Source organism: Festucalex cinctus, chromosome 19 (assembly GCF_051991245.1).
Source record: "Festucalex cinctus isolate MCC-2025b chromosome 19, RoL_Fcin_1.0, whole genome shotgun sequence".
Taxonomy (NCBI): domain Eukaryota; kingdom Metazoa; phylum Chordata; class Actinopteri; order Syngnathiformes; family Syngnathidae; genus Festucalex; species Festucalex cinctus.
Genome location: NC_135429.1, coordinates 7,341,273 through 7,356,413, shown reverse-complemented (window position 1 = coordinate 7,356,413; position 15,141 = coordinate 7,341,273). Strand labels below are relative to the sequence as shown.

Below are 15,141 nucleotides of genomic sequence, written 5' to 3'. Positions count from 1 at the left end.
TTAAGTCATATTGACCTTCACTAGTGATTCCGGAAGCCCTGGGCAGATTAGATTGACATGGCAACACATAGAGACCGAAATCTGAATTGGACAACAACAACAACAACAAAAAGCAGACCCACTGGAATTAGTGTAGCAAAGAAAAATGCTACAAATTGAACAACGCCATAACCCATTCTGAAAATAAAGGTCACACGATTAATTCAGTGGCGAACGCAAATGAAAGAATTCAATTACACTCGAGCTGATGGATCCAGTATGCTTGCAGGCCCCGTTTCCGTGTTCCGACGTCACCAGAAAAAGCTCCGGAGCGCAGACGTGAGCAAAAAGGAGGAGACGTATGGCTAAGAATAGCGCTACAACCTCGGGCCAGTCGGCCCCGCCTGCTATTTTTCAATTTACTCCCGTGCCAGCTCCGACTTGTCAGACACGCTTCTCTCTTTTCTCCATCATCTGCGTCCATTCAAGAATAACGCTTATGTGACCGCTGACCCGGTGAAAGCGATGTATGAAGCTAAAATGACAAGAGGACAACAACTCCGCTTTACACCTAAAAAGCGGCGGAGCGTGAGTGGAATGCACTTCCTTGGCGCTACTTCACTGACTGCGGGTTAATCCTTGAGAGGTCCCACCGGGCTCGCTCGCGCACTCCTCAAGGGGGTGAATTTCAAGGACACGCCAGGCAGAAGTGGGATTTATACATGCTAGGTGACGACTAGCAGCGGGAATGACACTTGAGCGCCCGCGTGCGTGTGCATATCGGCTACTTACCACAATCTCATCGGGAAATGGTGCTCCATGTTTTTTATTTTTTGGCGGGGGGGCAGCCGGCTTTATTCTTCAACTCGCAGTCCCTCTGCTGCAAAAATAAAGAGAGAGAGAAAAGAAAAAGGTCAGGGAAGCTGCACATAAGCCCATACGTGCCTACAGAGCATTTCTCTCTCTGTGTAATGGTAAATGCACACCTCCCCATGAAGTCTGACCTGTAAATGGGTCCCTGGTGATGCCTGAAAATGGACTGTTGGATGCCCCCCCCCCCCCCCCCCCCCCCTTCCCTTGACTGCCTGGCTACAGCTGTAGCACCCCTGCCCAGGAATAATAAAAAGAAAGGATGGTCAGAGAAAATGATGTGCCGAGAGTGTGCACGTGTATATGGGGGACTATTAGAGGACAGCATATAAGTGATGGAAAATGAGGGGCAAGAGCTAGTTGTGTGCATGCTGCATTCACTTGCCTTCTTAGTGTGTAAAAGCATACATGACTTGGATCCACATTAGTTTAATCTGATTAAGGTGGGAAACAGTGGAGGCGACAGCAGAAATGCAACAAAAGTGAGCACACCCCGAAGTGAAACTGTTAAAATTAGGCCCTGCTGTCTTGTAACATGATATTTTGGGGAAGTATAAGGAGGAAGAAGGGCTTAATAAATAGTTGTGGAAATAATGGTTATATGATGGGAAACACTTTGGTTATACTATAATGGTGGTGATAAGAAGAATTGTTATTGCTGTTACTATTGTTAATATCTATGCATCCTTCCATCCATTTTCTTGTTTATCCTCACAAGGGTCGCGGGGGGTGCTGGAGCCTATCTCAGCTGGTTTTGGGCAGTAGGCGGGGGACACCCTGGACTGGTTGCCAGCCAATCGCAGGGCACACAGAGACGAACAACAATCCACACTCACAAGCACACCGAGGGACAATTCGGAGCGCCCAATTAACCTGCCATGCATGTCTGGAATGTGGGAGGAGACCAGAGTACCCGGAGAAAACCCACGCAGGCACGGGGAGAACATGCAAACTCCACCCAGGAAGGCCGGAGCCTGGACTCGAACCCGAGTCCTCAGTACTGGGAGGCGGACGTGCTAACCAGTCAGCCGCCCTATTATTGTTGTTGTTGTTGTTATTATTATTATTATTATTGATATGTAAAAGCCAAGTATATCTGGTATATTTATTGCGAATACCAAGTGTATTAATCCTCATTAAGTCTAATAATATACCAGATAGCCTAATAGTATACCATGTTTCGCAAAATGTATAAATTACAAAAAAAAATATTTTGATGTTTTGATGTTAAAATGGAGATAAAGGGGTAGGAATATGAAAGTTTATGCTTCTCCCTACTCCTTTTCGAACATGTATGTCTGACCTACTACCAAAAGAGTTGATGATTACGTTTTGTTTCCTGTTTTCTTCAGTTGCTTTTTTTCTTCTTTGCATTTTTTTTTTTTATGTTTTAGCTCCACAATTTTTTACTTTCATTATTTTTAATTATGATGTTTTATGTATGTTTGAAATAAAAATTTGAATCAAAATCAATAAATTCTGCTCATGGGTTAAATGCTGATAAACTAATTGCATCAAAGGTGTGCACACCCCTCAGGGAAATTGTCCAAATTAGGCCCTCATTAGCCATTTTCCCTCCTTCCTGTCTTGTAACTCGTTACTGTTATATGGTCTCAGGTGAGAATAGGTGCACATGTGTTAAGGTTTGCTCATGGGAAGTTAAAACAAAAATACCTCAAATATGTGTGGGGTGTGCTCACTTTTTTTGAGCTACTGTATCTTTCTATTAGCAGCTAGCCTGAGTTCTCCAGACTTTTCTTCATCTATGCTTCTCGTTATCTTACACACGCCCTTTGTAAGCGAGGGCTCGCATCTCCATGGCAACAGCGGCCCATATATACACACACGCTCTATAGCCGCCTTAAAAGACGACACCCGCACAATTCCCGATAAATTATCCGCAATCGCCTTGTGGTTACGTTGCGCGGGGACGGATCAAGATGTGTCAACGCAGTGACCCGGCGGGGTCAAAAGGCTGAACGCGTAATAATATCGAACGGGCGCTACAGAGTTTGTGTGTGTAGTCGTGTGAGTGTGAGAGTGATGTGTTGCTCGCTTTCTGCAGAGATAATTAGAACACAACTCTTTTTGCTGTCCCTGCAGGCCACTGATCCAGCTGCTTTCATCTAATATAGGTCAGTCTGTGACAAAGACCACTGCATGGACGCTGATCAGCTTGGCCTGCACACAAATAATGTAGTTGCATATGAAGTTTATTGTACAGACAAGAAGAACACGGCGGAGCTCAGAATCTGCTTGTGACTTGATCAAACTCAAAATTGTGTTACATCACCTGCGCCACAACTTAGACCTGTATTTTTTATTTTTTTTATTATTTTTTTATTATATGTGTTAAACCTGGACTAAAGTATAGTCTGCTATGTGGCATGGTCTGTCAAATTCCCTTGCCCGGCACAAAAATTAAGATATGCCATTTTTTACGCTAAGTGCCTGTCTACGAAAATATAGCTCTGTGGGCAAACCAAGCCCAGATTCGAACCCAGAACTTCAGAAGTGTGAGGTGGAAGTCCACCTACCACTAACCAACCAACCACTATTCCATTGTTCCACCAGTTATTTGCATGTTAATTCCATTCTTGGCCATCCTGTGCATGCCTGTAGTTGGTCAAGGCCAAATCACAGGGACTTAGGCAAGAACTGCATTTGCTCCAACTGGACTGACGGCTTAAACTGGACTGCAGCCAAGTTGAAGAAGAGACAGCCAACTGGGGAGAGAGATGAAAGTAATTATCTTCTCTCTTCTTCTGTCTGTCGGTCGGTCATCGTGTCAAAGTAGCACAGAGCAAGTATACTTGGCTTCTTCAAGTGCCTCCGCCAACCCATTCCTCGGACAACTCACCATAAAATCCACGTTTATGTACTGTGAGCTGATGGGGCTGTAATTGGTCTAAATTACACGAACAACTAGTGGCCTTTGTGATGGTTTGATTTTCGGAAGTGGGGGTCAGCATAATGTCGCATTGCGGGAGATCCGCACAATCTTCCCTGCTTCTTTCAGCCAGAACGGTGCAAAGCCAGCAAGTGGGGTCACGCAGGGCTTCAAGCTGCGGGTATTTATACAAATAAAATCAATATTTAATGGGCTGCTTCTCTACTGGCTCTCTCTCTATCTTCTACTCCAACAAGACGCTGCAGTGAGGGGCATTAATTAGGGCCAGACATGCGCCAAGGATTCCCTACAGGGCTGAGCAGTAAGTCCAGTTCATACCAGGCGAGCAGAGGACTCATTTGATTTGATCTAACCGCTGCAGTCAGGTACCATTCATCTGGTTTCTATCCAACGCAGACTATTTTCAGGGGAATATTTCAAAGAAAACGCTAACACTTGCACGTTCGATCAATCAGAGCCAGTACAGAGGGATTTTAATCGCATTAATGTGTTATCATCACACAGGCTGGAGTATCTTCACTTGTAGACTGGGTGCACATTAGTCAAATCTTTGAGCTGAAGATTTTCCTCCCTCACTTCCAAATATTATCTGTCAAGTCACCCTCAAATTGGAATTAAATCCCTCTATGTCCTTTCCACCAAGTGAAACTGAACTTAAAATGGGAGTTGGATGTTTATTATTTCAAACACAAGATCCAAAATATTTTGTTCTTGAATTAGACAAGTTTCGTCCTGATGGGAGGACATTACAGTTTTACACATTATACACATTATTTGGAATCAGACTCATATTTAATTGCCAGTTACTTGATAAAGTAACTTAGTTACTTTACAGATTACTTGGTTTTAAAAGTAGTTTAGTTACTTTGCTAATAGCTTGACTTTAAAAGTAATGTACTTTACCCAGGCTGTGGATCTTGAAGTTCTGCTATATACAAATGTTATTGTGAGTTGAGTTGTATATTTGCAGAATATTGGATGTGTGGTTTACAATACTTGTTTACAATTGTTAGAGCTACTTACTTGTGGCAATTAAGTTATGCAAAAGCTATGAGTAGTTTTATTTTATTTTTTTGTATAAGCTATGTATAGCATTTATGTTGAGCAAAATCTGTAGTAGTTTTTTTTGCACAAGTTATGTGGCATTTAATTTATGCAAAAGATATGACTAGCTTTTTTTGAACAAGTGATGTTAAATTTACCTCAAAACTGATTCATTTGCGTACGTTATTGTCCGAACATTTTGCACAAGATTAAGTTTTTAATAAATCAAACCTTATTTGTTTATTTATTTATTTATTTATTTATTTATTTATTTATTTATTTATGTTTTAACTTTTGATTAAAATCGATTAAAATCGTAATCGTCCGGAATGACCATTGGCCACATTGCCCAGCCCTAACTTCATGCAGTAAAACCTTTAGTGTACTTTCACACCACTGCAAACTCCAATAATAAATATACTCTTTCACTGTATCAGTTAAAAGTGGGCAGGACTATTTTGTTTGCGACACCTTGCATGTATTATCTCTGTTCTGTGTCAGCTCAGTGTGCATGCAAACCCAACAGCTGCGTAAACGAGAAGCGGCGTGATATTAAACCTCAATTGAGGAAGTGAGTGTTCTAAAGCGCAGCATCATTATGCCACTAGTGTCAACTACTTTGCATAGACACCTTAATTAATTTCACTAAGCCTCTTTATGGCGCATCTGCTTTCTGGCATGTTGACCTACAACGAGTGCCTCATCTTAAGATCAGTGACAATTTACCCAGGGAGCACTTGTTTGTTGTGTTTGTTAAATAGAAGAGTTTGCATTCTGACCATGGAGAAATATGGCAGAATCATAACTGGTCCGGCGGGAAGCCAAATGGTTGCACAGTTACCTGTTGCTAGGCAGAATTCACGAGTCCGGATTACCTCTGCCCAATAGGCCAGTCGCAAGGAAATAGTACGTGCTAGCCACACCCACTAGTCAGAAAAGAAAATGTTTGGAATGTCACTTGTTGCTAGGCAGAATTCCAATCTTTGATTTTCACATCACACATGAAAAGTGTTTTGTTGTATTGAAATTTTACAGCGGAAAAACTGAAAAGGCAGTTTTATGTAGATAGTAATTCCTATGCAACACATTAATGCAGTCATTTATCGTCTTCTCTTTCTTTCATCAAAACCATAAAAACAAAAATTTCCAGCAATCACGCTGGGCACTTTACATATTCATTTTGCCACAAGGCCACAACGCAACAAAACCAGTTTGCAAAGCGTAAAACGTTGCCTCATGTTCGGCGCTAAAAACAAGCGGGTGACTTGAAGAACAACTAAACTGATGATTAATTCATCCCGCCACCGCTGTTAAATCCCGAAGTCCCACTGATACCCCCCGAGAGCATATGCGTATAATCAGTAGCGTTGTCATTACTCGCCGTGCGACCTGTGAAAGATTTGCGGGCGTGGGCGTCAGAAAATGCTCAAAACTCCGTGCTGGTGTGATCCTCGGAATGTAATTTAATGCCTGCATCCTTTCGCACCCCCGAAACCAAATCCCTTGCTTGCTAATGCATTACAGATCATTAAACAAACACACTGGCTGAGCACTGATTACAAAACTGAATGATGCATAGTTTTTTTTTTTTGCCCCCTCGCGTGTACGTGTGTGTAAACGTGTGCGTAATCGTGTTTCAGTTCAAACAATGAGGTCATTTCAGATAGACTGTCTCAAGGTAATGAAAAGGATGTCCATTAGAGGCAGACTATTTGGTAACGTGATACCAGGGTTACAGCGAAGGTTAAGGCATCATCCGAGACGGCGTCATCGGCCTTCGCTCAAGGTCACTTGCAGGGCAACAATGACAGACAATTGCGTTAACTTTTGTGTTTATTTGCAGCCGCCTTTCAAACAGCACTTGGTATTTGTATGGAAACGTTGGGTGGAAATCTTAGGAGCTATTCAGCTTCAGTGCAACTCAGCTAAGTCATTTTGAATGAAAGTAGTAGTAACGGAATGTTTTTAATACTCTTGTTAAATAAAAATTGTGGTTGTATCTCTTAGTTCATTGAGACAGTAATTTTATAGTAATTCATTTATTTTAAGTTAAAAACATATACAGTACTGTACAAGTTCAAATGAGTGTAAAACATCGATTTCTGTTGAGGTAATTTTTCTGCCATTAGGTGGCAACAGCGTTTCATGTTGGATGTTGGTGACAGGAGCAGTACAGTTTTTGTTTCAAATTAATTCATTCACTGCCATTGACGGAAAAAGACGTCAAATGATGCATTTTTTTTTTTTGCCCGTCTGGCAATGAATGTGTTAATAAATAACTTAAAAAAAAAAAATCAAAGTGGCCCTTGCAGCTTTCTATTTTTCTGTCTGTGGCCCTCAGAGGAAAAAGTTTGGACACCCCTGCTGTACATTATATCAACAATTTATAATTGCTTCATTAATTTTTACCACGTTTAACTCATTCAATGCCATTGACGGAAAAAGACGTCAAATGATGCATTTTTTTGCTGGTCTGGCAATGATTATGTTAAGAGCAAAATGAATTAGAACATGAAGCAACTCGTTCATTCCTGCCTATTTAATTTATTGTAAATTGAAACTAGACCTCAGTAACATCAAATATATATTTCTATTCTATTTAGTATTGCTAAATCATGTTATAGCCACTCCTTTGTACACAATTATATGCCATTATTTTATTAGTTTTTTTTATATGGGTGTGCATTCAAAACATCCTTCCTCAAGAAACACTTGCTAATTTTGTCTCTCTGGAGAAAGGCTGGGCTAGAAATAAATAGCAAATTGTCCCTTTCTGTTGCTTCAGCTCATTTAAGTGAGTCAGCCTTCATGATTTCATTTTTACCAGTTGACTGTGTTTGCACCTGCAATATTCACTGTCACTCAAGCGCATTTACATTTTCTCCCCCACACACCCTTTTGAAAATACTTTCCAACGCGTGTTTAAAAAGAGAACAAATGAGACCTTTATGGCTGCCTAATTTGCACCAGTAAGAAGCATGACGTGCAAGACATATTCACAGGCCTTTTAAGTTATTTGGAGTTTTCTTTTTTTTGACTATTTTCGGCGAACAAGCCTCCTGATTTGAAGGCTACGCGGTGAGTGAAATGTGGATTTGTTTCACCAAAGAGATTTCACATTCCTCCCTCGGTTTACTGCATTAAAACCATGAGCAAGCATCAAGGGATGGTCTGATAACAAGATAGTATCTGGTAGGGATGTCACGATAAGGGCAATATCGTGATATTAAAACTGCCACAATATTGTCGTCGTCATGTTCACAATATTTAAAAGGAACACATCTGTTAAAAAAAATCAGGTTGATTTCCATTTGTGCAAGTCTAGCACCCTCAAGTGGCTAGTTTATTAGTGCAATTTAATTTTCATTAGGGATGTTTTGGCCTTCTATGTTTAAAATCGATGCTAATTGTCAGATGAAAGAGAATCTAATTTGTTTGTGAAGCGATCAATGTGTGCTTGCATTAGCAAATAAGTGCCTGAATATGGGGTATATGCCACGGAAGAGGCGGGACGTGATTTTGCACATCAGTTTATTACCAAACGCGCAAGGGGCACAAAGTCGGAAGCACAAGTATTTTTGACGCAGCCCGCACGTTGCAAACCGAACCGGAAACAAACTGATGTGCAAAAAACAGTCCCCATTGTGTCATGTTTCTGCTCTCAGTCTGTGTGTCTGGTGTTTTTCCACTGGGCAAGTGAAGGGGGCGTGTCCACCTGCGCCACACCTGAGGCGCATTTCCACAATCAAGAGGTCTTTAAAAGGACTCCCGGAGCGACAGATCACTGTCGGATTATTTCTTGCACGCAGCTCAAGTCATTCTCTAGACCTTTTGTTCTTGAATCTTCCTCTCTTAGTATAGTCTTGTTTTTGATTTGATAAGTTAGTATTTTTCAAGTGTATCTGCCACGGCGCTTTCTGTTTTGTATTTAGTTAGATTGTAGATTGAGCCAGCGTTTTGCGTATTGTGGGTTTGTGAATAAACCATGTCAAAATTGTATTTTCCTGTCTGAGCCTACGTTTTTTGGGATCCACTTTTCCACCGACAGTAGTCGAAACGTTACACATTGTTATTAGAGAATGCAGGTGGTTTATATGTATTGCTGTTATGTACAAAAGCACAATATGGTGCATTTTTTTTTTTTTTTAGTACGAGTTTTTTTTCTTTTTTTTTTCTTTTTTTTTTTTACAATATTGTGATCTTTTTTAAATATCGCCAACGCCCCCACAATATCATGATAATTATCATATCGTGATATCGTATCGTGATGTTTGGATATCGTTGGCTGCACAATCTATCGAAAAAATATCGATATCGCGATAATGGCCCTTGCAATATGCATATCACAAAGGCATGCAATAAGTTTTATATGGAATTTTATGCTTTTTATATGAATTTGACCAGTCAAATGCTAACTAAAATGTGCATCGCCATTCAATAGTTGAAAATTATCAAGACATAATTACAATTAATTAACTAAGATTACATTAAGGTTGCTTATTTTGCCACATGAAAAATGTTTTTCTTTCATTAGGTAATAAAAATGTAAAAAATTTCTTTAGGTAAATGTTAAATATCGCAATAATATCGCATGTTTTTCCAATATCGTGCAGCCCTAGTTACATCCCTAGTATCTGGTGTGATCACACTGTCAAACTTTTTCTTAGTTTTTGTTTTTCTTTTAATAGCAAAAAAAAACAACAACATGGCCAAGTTTTCTTCTGTACAATCATCTGGCATTTTTGTTTGGCCTCGGTGGAGATCTGCACTCGGTGCCATCCCCAGTTTGCATGTTGTGGAATAGCAAATGTCCTGGTGACCTTTCAGGCAAGGAACCCTACAAACCGAACCGATCCAGGCACACAGACATCACTTTGCGTTACTATATTGCATGTACAGACGGAGGTTTGGCCCTAATAAAAGTTGGTTGTAAAACCCACTGTGGTTTCTTTGTAGGCTGTCAGAGCTGCTTTGTCTTAAAAAGTCAACATCGATACACACCCACATAACCTGTATAGATGTTTAGTCCAAAAAGCAACCAAAAACATCTTTTTTTCTATATTTGATCCTTTGATAAACCCGGCCGCTTTTGGATTCCCGTTTCCCAATTACCAGGACAAAATGCGCTTTCTTTCCCACTGACTGTGTAAATGTTCAAACTCACCTACAAGCACACGAGGCCGAGAAAAACACGAAAGTGAGCGATAGCTGGACACTAATTAGGAGCAGCTTCCAGTTTTGACGAGGAGGAATGTTGTCTTTCGGACTCCTCTCCACTCACCCTTTTCCTTTCCTCATTAATTGGCTTCTAAATGCCGTCATGCATGTGTGTGTGTGTCACGCATGAGAGCGCCGGTGGTGATTTGTTAGCATTAGGCTGCCGTGGGCTGCGTTCGCCCCCAGCGTGTGGCAACCGCATCATTAGAGAGGTTATTATGTTATTCTGTGTGACGATGACAAGTCTCCTGATGACCTCCACACAGTCTAAGAAGAATTCTCATCTTTTTCCTTTAATGAAACATTTCACGTTAGGGGGAGTTAGCAAAAAAAATAAAAAATAAATGCCTAAGCAAAAATACGTTCACGAAGTGCTGCATTTCTGAAACACTAAATGTTATATATATTTGGAGTCAATGTTATTTTTAGCGGGGGTGTGAATGCGTGACAAATGACTGACACCTCGTAAATCACGCCTTCTGTCTGTTTTTTTTTTTTTTTTTTTTTTTTTTCTTAGTCACGACGTTTTCAAATAATCAAAATGATGGGCAACTGGCGGCCCCTTAACTGCACTCTGTCCATTTCTTTTTCTTTTTTTTTTTTTTTAATTTTCAGGTTTTTGTGATGTCGGCATTCAATTTCATCACAAATACATACAAATATTTTAAAAAATGGGGGAAAAAATGACACAAGTGTGAAAAACACTTATGTTCATTTTTTCAATTTTTCCAAAATAAAAATTAAAAAATGAAAAAAAAAAAATATGGAAAAAATAAATGAAAAACACGTCCATTTTTTTTTTTTGTTTTTTTTGTTTTTTTTACCTTTTTTATTTTTTTGGAATAAAACTGAATGCCGACATCATAAAAAAATTATGTCAATGTTTTTCAATGTTTTATTTTTAGGTTTTTGGGGTGAAACTGAATGCAGACCTAAGTGTGAAAAATACTTATGTCTATTTTTATTTTTATGTTTTTTGGGGGTGAAACTGAATGCAGACATCCCAAAAACCTGAAAATACCATAATAATAATAATAATAATAATAATAATAATAATAATAATAATAATAATGTTTGGGATGGTCACTTATGTCCATTTTTTCCCCATTTTTTTTCATGTTTAGGTTTTTGGATGTCTACATTCAGTTGCATCCCAAAAACATTAAAAAAATAAAAAATAAAATAAAAAAATGGACAGGTGTTTTTCACATAGCAGCGAAGATATGCTCGCCATATCATTTTTGCCACACATCTAGTTAAGGAGTAAGTGGTCCTATGTGGCCCCACTGATGACAAATTGTGTCCCCTTCCAGCGTTTAAGTCGCCCATTACTGAATTAAAGGCACTAGATGCATACACAATAAACAAATGTGGACATGCCACATACACTGTGCCATAAAAATGCAAATAAATCTTGCCACTAATTATTTAATCAACTAATTACATGTGCATGTACTGTAATAAGCATGCTTGTTTGTGTACTTTTGTGCACATTGTCTTGCTAGCAAAAGTAGCAAATTATACAAGCAAAATAAAACGAAATGAAAAGCGACACACTCATTTTCTCTCCTCCCGAGATGTGGCACCAGCGCGCCGTGCCACCTCGCTTCCGCTTGTAGCCCTCAAGCAATACAGGGATTAAGCCGAGAATTTGCTCTGTGAAGCTCCCGCTGTTATGGAGCCGCTCTGATCGAATGGAATCCATCTCGGTGCATTAAGACTTCGGCTTGCAATGAAAAGAAAAGGTATTCTCTACCAAACAGGATTCTCTCCATTAAGAAAGGCTGTTTGCACAATGTCACAGGAATCAATGGATGTGGGGGGGGAGGAAAGGTTGCTGTCACCAAAATGTTACCCAGCAGCCTGCGGAAAATGACAGTGGCGCTTCAAGTGACACATTACAATTGGAGTATGTGAAATGGTCAAATTGGTGGATGTTTTGACTGAGACTGAAGGCATGAATTCAGACAGCTTGAAGCGGGAATCTCATTTACACTCCTAACAAGTCGATTTGCGTTGAATTAGAACTGCAAAATGTGATTGAGGGGTTGTTCAGAGGTAAAACATCACCACTGAGTAGTTGGAGCCAGTTGAAGCACTCGCCCCAATTTGCCTTTAGGACGTTCACGTGATGAAAACGGAAGTGTTGCATCTTGTTGAATAATTGAACCTCTTCTTTTTCCGTACTTATAGATTGCTTTTGCTATGCTCTCATTTTCTACTTGTGTTGATCCTGAGATCTGTTCAATAAAGCAAGCCCGAACATGTACACGCGCTGGGACGTTGCAGTGTCAACACTGTTCGCACGATGCAGGAGGCTACGGGCGCTTTGTCCGTGTAGATTTGCAACATGATGACGACATGCCGCTTTTCAATCAATTGATATTGTATTTGTCACACTTGTTGTGTCTGTGAATGCATGTAGTGATAAAAAACAAAAACAAAGTCTATACAACCCTGTTAAAAAAAAAGTGTGGTGAACTCCAAATTCCAAAGCAACAAACTTTGATAAAATTTTAAACTAAATATTTTAAGTTAAGCTGGTGTGAAATTTGCTTTCCCGTGTTTCAAAACAAGGAAATAAGAGTTTACAAAACTAACTGTCCCATTTATTGTCCCTCAAAGACTGACGTAAAAAACTTGCTTGCTTTGTTGCTATAAATGCCAATTTATATTTTAAAGTTGTTAAAAATAAAACACTAGTTGTGTTTTTTGCAGTATGTTCAAATCACATGGGCCAAAAAAATAATAATAATAACCTTGGTTTCATCGAAAATGTTTGCTTTAAATAAATATATATTTTTTTAAAGTCAGGAAAAGACGACTAAAACATCTGAGCTTTATTTTTGTTTAATCAGAGGGACTATAAATGGTTGCAGTTGTGTTCTAACTCCCTTTTAACATAAGTTTGAATGTGATTGGCTACTTCTGAAACAGCCACACACCATTTATAGGAGGGTGTCCACACTTTTATAACTTTAATGATACCACCAAAATTTATAGGTGCCGAAAGTTTTTAAATGATTTTTCTTGATCTCATGTTATGTAACAAAAATCTGGTATTTTGACAGGGGTGTGTAGATTTATTCTACCCACTAGTGTTGTTCCGATGCCGATACTGGTATCGGCAGAGGTGCCGATTCTGCATAAAAACAGCGGTATCGGTATCGGTATCGGTGACTACTCACAAGTAACATGCCGATACCATTAATTCCAAAGCTAATATAGGATTTTGGATGCAGCATCTTGTGTCTTGCTCGTGCACGACATTCACCGATATGTGACATGCTCACGACATGCCGATCTAAGATATCCTATTGGCCCTTGAATGCTCTGAACCAACAGCTTTTTCATGTTGAGGAAAAAAAACCTTAAGTATCGGTACGGTATCGGTATCGGCCGATACTGCAAAGCTGGGTATCGGTATCGGTATCGGGAGCAAAAAACGGTATGGGAACAACACTAATACCCACTGTAGCTTATTCTTTCTGTTTGGGATTGAATCATCCTATATGTTTTGCTAAAATGGAGAAAAAAAAAAGTAGCTGTCAGACCTGATCTCTGTTTGCCATTCTGTTTTGCTGGCAAAACAACTCTTGACTCAAACGACCGAGCAGTCCTTAATCTTAATGTACCGTCGACGTCTCACGGGATTCAGCCTTGCATAACATTTCGGCGGTTTTTGCTCCGCCGCCATCCCCTCGCTCGCTTCTTGTCCGGTGACAGCACTTAGTGACATGCATTTTGCATGAGAACGTCACCGCACGCACATCCTTACGTTAGCCGAAGACAAACATGCACCCCCCCCACCGGTCAGAAAACGCTGCACAGCGAGCCGAATTGTGCATACGGGCAACATGGCTCATTATGCGGCACGAGGTCACGAGTTCAGACCTCTCCTCTTCCTGTCGCATTATTATTTCATGCAGTGGGAGTTGTGCCGGGGCAAGTCGTGCACGCCGCTACTTACGATGCACTGCTCTAACAGCAAACGTGTAACTCAAATCTGAGATTTCCCGCCCGGATTGTTGCACGACAGCACAGCTTATATAATCAACTTGATTTGGAGAGTATTACTTCTTAAATGCAATTGCTTATGAGTCTTCTATTATCTTTATACTGTAAGGTTAAAGGTGGGAGGAGGTGAATACGTTGACCTGAGCTTGCTAACCTGCCTGTGGGAGCTACATGCCTTAAAAATGCACATATCACCAACAGGCAGAATGACTGAATCGTCCTCATTTTATATTTTATTACAGTGGATTTACAAAAAGCATATTTCTCAGATTATTGCGCGGGGTTATCATATATGCCTCACCGTCAATGGTACGAGGTTCTAATCTCAATTTGGGCCTTTCTTTGTGCAGTTATTATGCATGTAGGGCTAATTAACTCTTTTACTGCCACACGTTATCAAAAAACAAAAACAAAAAAAAAACCCAAATGCCAGCGGATTTGGAGCATTTTAACTCATTTTTCGAAGCAAACAGAATATTGTGTTCTTTTGCTACATATACAACATGGCTACCACATGAACGATCGCGTTCCATTCTTTCATTAGAAAAAAAGTATGTTTCTACCATATTCCGTTCTTTAGTAATCACCATTTGAAAATAGGTAATTTGAGTGACATTGAGACAAAATTGAAAAGAAAAGATACATTTTCTCCACAACAGTGACTTTGATACTAATATTTTTTGTTTAGTTGACACTCCGTCAAATTAGGTTTAATGTTACAAAGGCTTTGATCATTCACGTCAGCCTTGAAAACGTTCAATTTCATCAGATTGCGTCATGTTTCGTTGTAATTCGCAGCTCTAGTTAGGGCCCGAGCAGCTACCGCTGCCATCTGCTGGCCATAGTTAGTAGTTGTCATCACTTCACGTTTATGGCGGCATACATTGTGATTTTACTAAACGCTATTAAACGTTTTTGGCGGTCAAAGTATGAAAATAGAGCATAGTTTTAAGCATGTATTAAAATGTATTTACATTTTATTGGTATGTTTTGAATCTTTATTAATTCATATTATTGACTCTGATAATACAGGATACCAGCAAATCGGAGAACTGTATTATTATACGCAAGTACAGAGAAAAAAAAAAAAGCTTTTTAACTGT

At 39.7% G+C, this 15,141-nt stretch overlaps 1 protein-coding gene across 2 annotated transcripts in view; it reads right to left on the bottom strand.

Moving 5' to 3' along the window:
* Window positions 1–15,141, bottom strand: part of dlgap3 (discs, large (Drosophila) homolog-associated protein 3) — a 96,357-nt gene that overhangs the window by 45,529 nt on the left and 35,687 nt on the right. For both annotated transcript variants that reach the window (XM_077506323.1, XM_077506324.1), the window contains exon 2: window positions 772–859. The gene's annotated coding sequence lies outside the window, so the exon portion shown is untranslated. The remainder of the gene's footprint in view (window positions 1–771; window positions 860–15,141) is intronic.